Source organism: Marmota flaviventris, chromosome 2 (genome assembly GCF_047511675.1).
Source record: "Marmota flaviventris isolate mMarFla1 chromosome 2, mMarFla1.hap1, whole genome shotgun sequence".
In the NCBI taxonomy this organism is placed as follows: Eukaryota; Metazoa; Chordata; class Mammalia; order Rodentia; family Sciuridae; genus Marmota; species Marmota flaviventris.
Window position 1 is genome coordinate 185,337,616 of NC_092499.1, and position 7,633 is coordinate 185,345,248.

The 7,633-nt window shown below is 46.1% G+C and overlaps 1 long non-coding RNA gene across 1 annotated transcript; it reads right to left on the reverse strand.

Moving 5' to 3' along the window:
• Positions 1 to 4,512: 4,512 nt before the first annotated feature.
• Positions 4,513 to 7,371, reverse strand: LOC114100579 (uncharacterized). Its single transcript, XR_003584095.3, has 3 exons — positions 7,156 to 7,371; positions 6,892 to 6,944; positions 4,513 to 5,889 (listed from the first exon to the last, which is right to left on the reverse strand). It is a non-coding gene; the product is annotated as an uncharacterized lncRNA (long non-coding RNA).
• Between the last annotated feature and the right edge of the window lie 262 nt (positions 7,372 to 7,633).

The following is a 7,633-nucleotide window of genomic DNA, read 5'->3' on the forward strand; positions in this document are numbered from 1 at the left end:
ACCCAACAAGGACACGTGCAAACACACTGACTGTATTCCAATAAAACTTTATTTTTAAAAAAAATTAGACTGGCAGACCCCTGATGTAAAGGATTAGGAAAATTCCTAGCATAAATGTCACCTGGCCTGTACCACCTTGGAAAATGACCTTTTATCTCACCTGAACCTTGTCCTGAAAAGTCGGTGCTTTTAAGATATCAGATCCTCAGCATGGCCCAGTAGCTCCATGCCTCGTTGGTAACTCCACTCGTCCACCCTGTATTTTCTTCCCAAACTTCCCACCACAGGCCCTTTACATATGCCAGCCCTTTAGGAGAATACTTTTCCCTGACCTATTTACCTAGCTGACTTCTACTTTATTCTTCAGATCTTAGATCACTTAGAGGATAGTCCTTAGAGACCTTCCCAACTCATTAAAAGCCCCATCCACGCTCATCCCTAGCAGTTACTAGACATACAATTCCCATGATCTATGAAATGACCTGATGGATGCCTATCTCCCAAGGGACCTGAGCTCCAGAGAAGGATGAGCCTGTCTTTTCACTATTACACCCCAGCACCAGGACCCAGTGAGAATAAACAGATTGAGTGCTTCATGCAAAGCACTGATGCCACCATAACAAAGCATTTTGACTATAAAACCCTTGAGAATGAAGTGGGCCCAACTCTCTGAGCCCATATATGTTCTCAAATTTGCATTCATAGCAGCAGTTGCGGCCTGGTGGGAAAAAGAAGAGGAGAATTAAAAAATCACCACGGAATCAAGAAAGATGGAGAGATTCCCATCTCTAATTGTTCTTTGGGTCTAAGTTTCCTCACCTGTAACAAAGGAAAAACAAACAGCATTCTCCCCGAAACCTCCTAAGCTTGCTGTGCATAAAGAAATCGCTTAAATGATGAACACCACCGAGGAGCGTAGCATGAGCCGGGGTCCATTAGACAGACATGGAAGATGCAGCGGTACCTGGGGCCCACTGCTCTATGCAGATACCCCCCCACCAGTGGGGCAGGACACAAGGGGGCAGGACACAAGGGTCCTCTCAGAGGGACGCCAGAGGGAGGACATGGGGCCGGCCTGTGCTACCCAGAGCCCTGAAGTATTGATCACCAGACTTGCAGGAGGAAGATTTGCCTTTCTTCTCCTTCCAAATAATTAAAGTATAATATTTTATGGCCTGATAAAATTTACTGGGACCCTTGGCACGTAATTATAGTGCTTCTTTAAAGGAGACCCCATAAAAGATGCATGATTAGAAAGTTAAGGATCTGGATAGAATTGCAAGGATGTGACAAATAATTTACAAGTGATAAACTGTCCAAGGGGGAAAAAATTCCAATAACCTCTGATGAAGGCTAACAATTAAAATAATAAATTCCCCAAGAGCAAGGGGAGAGCTTTTTTCTTGGTCAAAGGCTTAGACTCCAAATGCTCAGGAAGAAGAGTAAGCCTGCTTGTCAAAGTCAAGTCCTGGTTCCCCAGGACATCTGTTCTTCCTTTTCTTTGGGTATTTATGTGGTACTTAGACACTTACTTATTTAATCTTTGTAGTAATTTATGTATCCATTGATCTATCATTTTTATTTCTAGCCACTTTTATTCTATCATTCTGTATTTCTTTCCATTTGTCTATCTGCCCCATTCATTCATCTTTCTACTTATTAAATCATTTATCTGGCCATTCATCTTTATTTTTATTTTTCTCCCCTCTACCCATCTCTTCATCCCTCCCATGCATCTATTGCCAACTTGAGCTTAGCAGATTCTTCCCTGTGTTTTAAGGTGGCACCGTTTGGTAGAACTATAATGTGAACCACGTGTGTAATTTTAAGTTTCCTAGTGACCACATGAAAGAAAAAGAAACAAGTAAAATCAATTTAAAGAATAAGCTTATTGTTGAATAGTTATTTTGTTATCATTCCTCGGTGTATTTAATATATTTCATACATTTCCTTTAATCTAATATATGGATACTATTTAACAAATAATTTCCCCTTGGTTTCATTTAACTCAACACCTCCAAAATACCATCATGTCAATGTGCAATCAATAGAAAGACTATTTAGTTATTTTGCATTCTTCTCACACTCCGTGTTTGAAATCCAGTGTATATTTTGCACTTGCCACCCAGCCCAGCCCTGACTAGCCATATTTCAAAGGCTGAATAGCCACACTTGGCTTGTGGCTACCATATTGGTCAGCACAGCTCTAGAAGTTCAAAGCTGAATCAGACATAATTTTTGCCCTGACTAGTTCACATTAGGATAAGGATAGAGAGTGCATTAACTCATTTAATCCTTACATTTAAGCTCTACCTTCCTTCATTTTTCTAGAACTAAATACCATGAACTAATTTATAAAGAATAAAAATTAAGATTTAATCAGCTCACAGTTCTAAAAATGGAGAAGTTCAAGATCAAGTGACTGCATCTGCTGAAGTCCTTTTGGCTGGTGGAGACTCTAGAGTTCCAAGACAGCACAGGGCATCACAGGCAAGACAAGGTCCTGGTTCAGGTCTCTCCTCTTCTTATAGAGCCACAGTCTCATTGGAACAGGGCCCCACCCTTATGGCCTCATTAACCTTAATTACCTACCAAAGGTCAGCCCTCCCCATACCACAATAGGATGAAGTTCCCACCCTCTTAACACTTCACAATGGGGATTAAATTTCAACATGTGGTTTGGTTGGGACATTAAGCAAGGAAGCTCTAAGTATATACCTGTTTTACACTTGAGGAACCTAATGCTCAAAGAAAAGAGGCAAGAAGTTCTCAAACCAAGTCAGTTGAGCATCCTAAAACCCTGTAGCCAATGCTCAGGGTGAGCCCAGGCTTTGTAGGCAAAAGGGGTTAGTTGCCCAAGGTCTTTGAGGTCCTCCAGTCAGGTGGATTCCAGGGAGACACTGAGCCAGCCAGGAGCTGCGTGACAGGGGACAGCTTTGCAAATGGAGCAGGAAGTAGGGAGGAGGAGCTGTCTGTCACTCCCTGAACGCCTATCATACCCAAGGTACCCAAGTTCTACAAATATCTCTGCACAAAGGCCAGCAGTGTGAAAGAACATGTGGGAATTGTACAAGTCCACAGGGGTGATCCCTAGCTTTTTGCACCAAAAATCTCCCTTTCTATTCATTCATAACTCAGAGAGCTAGTATTCGATGTCCAATTAACTTGGCTCCCAAGCCTGAAGAATTTGATGATAAGGATGATGATGATATTGACAGTGATGATGATAATAATAGTAACAATTATTAACGGCAGTGACTTTAAATAGTAACACCTCACTGAGCATCTATTAGTTTCCAAGCATGCAGACACCCTTATTTTAGAAAAGAGGAAACTGAGGCACTTTCCCACCTACCAAGTAGGGGTTACTTAGACCAATCATGAGCATTTTAGGAAACTGGCTCAGCCAGACAGGACAGAGGCCTTGGGATGGTCATCAGGGTGTAAAGCTGAGCACCCTTGGGTCATCAGACACTCACATGCAGCAAGGTGAAGACAAGGGGGATGAGTTGTCACTTCTCTTTAGGGCTGGGGGATCGGGAAGGCTTTACAAAAGAGCTGACACTTGACATCATGTTGCCTTCTCTGATTCCCCCAACAGGAAGTAGTCCCTCTCCCTTCTACAAATAAGTAATTTTGTTCAGGTCCTTGGAGCCCAGGCTCTGACCAGGGCCCCACTGGGCTGATTTCCACTCCCTCCTCCCTCCTCGCCCAGTGCAGCTTGCTCACTCTGCAATTTCCCCCGAGGCACCGGGCAAGCTTTTCGCTTCCTCCACGTCATAATGGATCAATGGAGAAATACAATCGCTTGGATTTCTGAGAATGTATATATTTGTTTAAAAAACCCTGTCTTTCTGGGGTACAGACAAAACACTGCCGGCTTACCACCTCCCAGAGATGTGCCGTGGGAATGATTTACAGGCTTTAGCTGTCAGTGGCAATATCAGTCAGACGGGTTTCCCAGTGGCCTGTGCTTGGGAATGGAAGAGACATGGGACAGAGGAGGGGAAAGAGGGGGAGAGAGCTGGAGCCAGTTAGGTGAAGACAGAGAAATACAGGGGAGAGAGAGAAGAAGAAAGTGACAGGCCCAGAAGACACATGAGAGACCAAAAGAGAGAGGCTGAGAAAAAGGGACTCAGCTAGGGAGACGGAAAGAGGGAGAAAAGTGGAGAGAAGAGATGGAGAGAGACCCGGCCAGACGCAGACCAGGGAAACCAGAAGCCAAAATACCACGGAGAACAAAGGATCAGCCAAAGAGAGAAAGAGATAGAACATGGGTCAGAGAGAGGAAAGCAGGAGAGAAGGGCCTCTGCCCAGAAGGCTCTTCCCCAGCTCATTGCACCAGGGCTTTATCTCTTCTTTCTGGACTTTGCTGAACTGACATTTCTCAGAAAGGTCTCCTCCGGCCACCCCAATGGAACAAAGGTCTGCCCCCCTCACCCCTACCCATTGTTCTGCAGCAGAACACCCAGTTGATTCCTTTTATAGAACTTAGGAAAATGTGTTATTCTCTCGACTTTTTATTATTCACTTGGACCCACCATGGTCCTGCCATATCCCCAGGGCCTAGAACAATGTCTGGCATAGAATGAGTGGTGCTTAGGAATGGAGGAACAGATTTAAAAAAAAAAAAATGAACGAATGAATGAACGGCAGCAAAGCCAGAGTCTTGACCGAGCCCAATCTTTGGCAACTCAAGCTATCCAAGTTGTCGGGGTGTGATTTTTGAGGCAGGGTTGGGTGTTAACTGGCAAAGCTGTTCTCAGCAGCTGGGCAGAGGCCAGGCTGCCTGGGATGGAGACCAGAGTGGGAGCGGGGTGCAGGAGCCTACGTCTAAGGAAGGGGTCCAGCCAGAGGACTCTGGGGAGATGGTGGCTTGGGAACTGGACATCTTCTGCCCTGCTTTAAAGGCCCCTATGGAGTACTTTTCAAACGGAAATGGTTCCATTCTTGCCTTTGCTTTGTCTAAAGTTGGAAATGGCCCTGTGGGCCCAAAGGCATGATTGTCACATGCAGTCTAACTTACTAACTGCGCAGGGCTCCAATCAGCTCCATTAGGCCTCAGGCAGCCCCCCTCTTGCAGGACTCTTTGCTTCCATAGAAAGTGCTCTCCAGTGCCATCAAGCAAGACCAGCCCCAGCTGACCAGCTTTGCAGAACACTCATGGAGAACCTTCCAGTCCAGATCAGAGTGCTTTGACCTCCTGAAAATCCCTGGTGAAGATCATTTGGCTTCCTGAAGCCAGACAAGGGGCATTTGCATGTATGTCTAGCTTGGGGCCAGCATGGAGGCTGTATTCGGGAAATTTCTGATGAAGCCCTACTGTAAGCCATGCACACAGAGGCTGGTCAGCCTGGTGGGCCAGATTCTTGGTTTGGAATCCCAAAGTCTGGGCCTCTCCAGGTCACTTATAGGATTTCCTAGTGACTCAGTCCAAATAACATTCGATGCAAATCACAGCCCCCGCCCCAGCTGTAACCCTTCAATTTTGCCTTTGACCTTCCTCCATTGCCCACATTTGTCATTGCACAGATTTAACACGACTGCATTCATAGTGTAAAGTCCAGCTTAGACTCTGCTTTCCAGGCATTCTACATGTGTTAGATCTCTGCCGCCGTGGACACTGAAGATGATTGCATTAATACACCATGACTTGCTCTGCCACTCCCCTATAAATGGCCCATCAAGGAGGATCCAGGTTCTTGCTGTTCTAGATATTGATGGAATAACATCTTCTACTTATAACTGGACCTTTCTCCAAGATTATTTTTCTCAGAATCAATATCAAAATGTGACAATGGATTCTCATAGTGTCCCAAGAGTTTCTCAGGCTCCGGATGGTCCCAGGTGGTACCTGCATACATGATTTTCCATCCAATCCCATCAGCACTGAAATCAGAAGGAAAAAAGATTTTCTTTGTTTATCAGATAACTAATGTAAATTATTTTAATCTCCTTGATCAGACTTAAGAATTAAAATTTTTTACATGTTTTTAAAAGTGTGTGTCCTCTTTCTATTATTTCACACATGAATTTGGGGGTGTGGATTTGTTCGTCTCAGTCTATCCCTCTGCATTATAAATTTGGGTGTTAGTTGCCACCTCTGATCAATACAGGGGATGTAAAATCCTGGACAGCACTCAAAGCTCTGCATGGGGTCCTACCCATGGAGTCGGAGCAGCCACAGTGACCAGGGCAGCCATGCTCCCCCAGCCAGTCACCTCCTGATCCATGACTGGGCAAGACCAGAGGGCTAATGGCATCAGTGTGCTCTGTGCCTCAGGCACCGTGCTCAGCACTTCACATAAATATTTCACTCATCCTTCCAAGGACTGAGAAGTGGACATTAGGATTTCCATTTTACAGATGGAGCTGAAAGAAGAAAAGTAACAGCCCCACATCACCTAGCCCAGCTGGGATTCAAATCCAGATCCACGGCTCTATTTTAAAGCCATAATGTAACCTCTGCGTTAGCTCCTGGACAGAAAATCATGATCAGAGAATTTAAAAAATAATTGATGAACGTGATACAATCCCTCCCCTAAAGGACAATCCCTCCCCTAAAGGACAATCCCTCACAGTCCCCTGCATAGATGAGTAAAGCATTTCAGTAAAGATTCACGTGGTCAGGGAGCCACAGGGGACATGGGTGAGGAGCTCCCGCTGAGGAGCTGAGAAAGCCTTTGAGGAGGAGGTGATCCCCCCACCCCCGGATACTGAGGGTGAGTGAGAACTTGCCCCTGAAAGGGCTTATGTGTATCAAAGGGCAGGATTTAGAATCACATGGACCTGGTTTGGAACACTGCCTCTTCTTCCTGGCTGTGTGGTTAGACAGTCATTTACTCTCCAAGTCTCAGTTTGTCCATCTGCAGACAGGGACGATTATCTCACCTGTCGTTGAGAGGACTAAAGAGCATCCGAGCAAGAAGCACGCAGCCTGGAACCTGGCAGAGAGATCACATCTATCGTCATGACTGCTATCCGCGAGGACCTCTCACTTCTCCTCCCTCACTTCTTCCTCCCACCAGCAAATCCGAGAGTGCGCCCCAGGAGAAGTGGTCTCCAAAGCACCCATGGGGGAGCACATCTGCTGGTTTCCAATCCCATCTCTGCCTCTTACTAGCTTGGACCTTAGAACTTGGACAAGTCACTTACCTCCCCTGAGGCTCAGTTTCGTCATCTGTAAAATGGAGCCAGCAATCAGTGTCTTGCAGGTCATTAATGACACATGAGCACAGTATCATAATAGGCACTCACTCAATGCTTGATGGAATCCCCCCAAACCCCACCTCTTAATGGTCACCACACCCGGGCACTGACTGCCGTGGTCTGAAGCAGATGTCTATGGTTGTGTTATTCTATACACGAGAGCAGTAACCCCCTCTGAACTTCTCCCACCACCCCTGGGGCCCCTCAGCCCCCAGGGGACCCTGCCCGGCAGGACCCATGAGCAGTAGCTGCATCTCTGCCCCAGAGACCAACTTCTGCACCTCCTCCCCCAGCTTTGCGGGAAGAGGCATGACTCATTCGAGGGAAGAGGGTTGGCACCATCGCCCCCAGCTGCATGGGGCCAGCCAGCAGGCCTGTGGTTAAAGGACCTGCCTGGGTTGCAAAACAAGCCAGTTTGCTATCC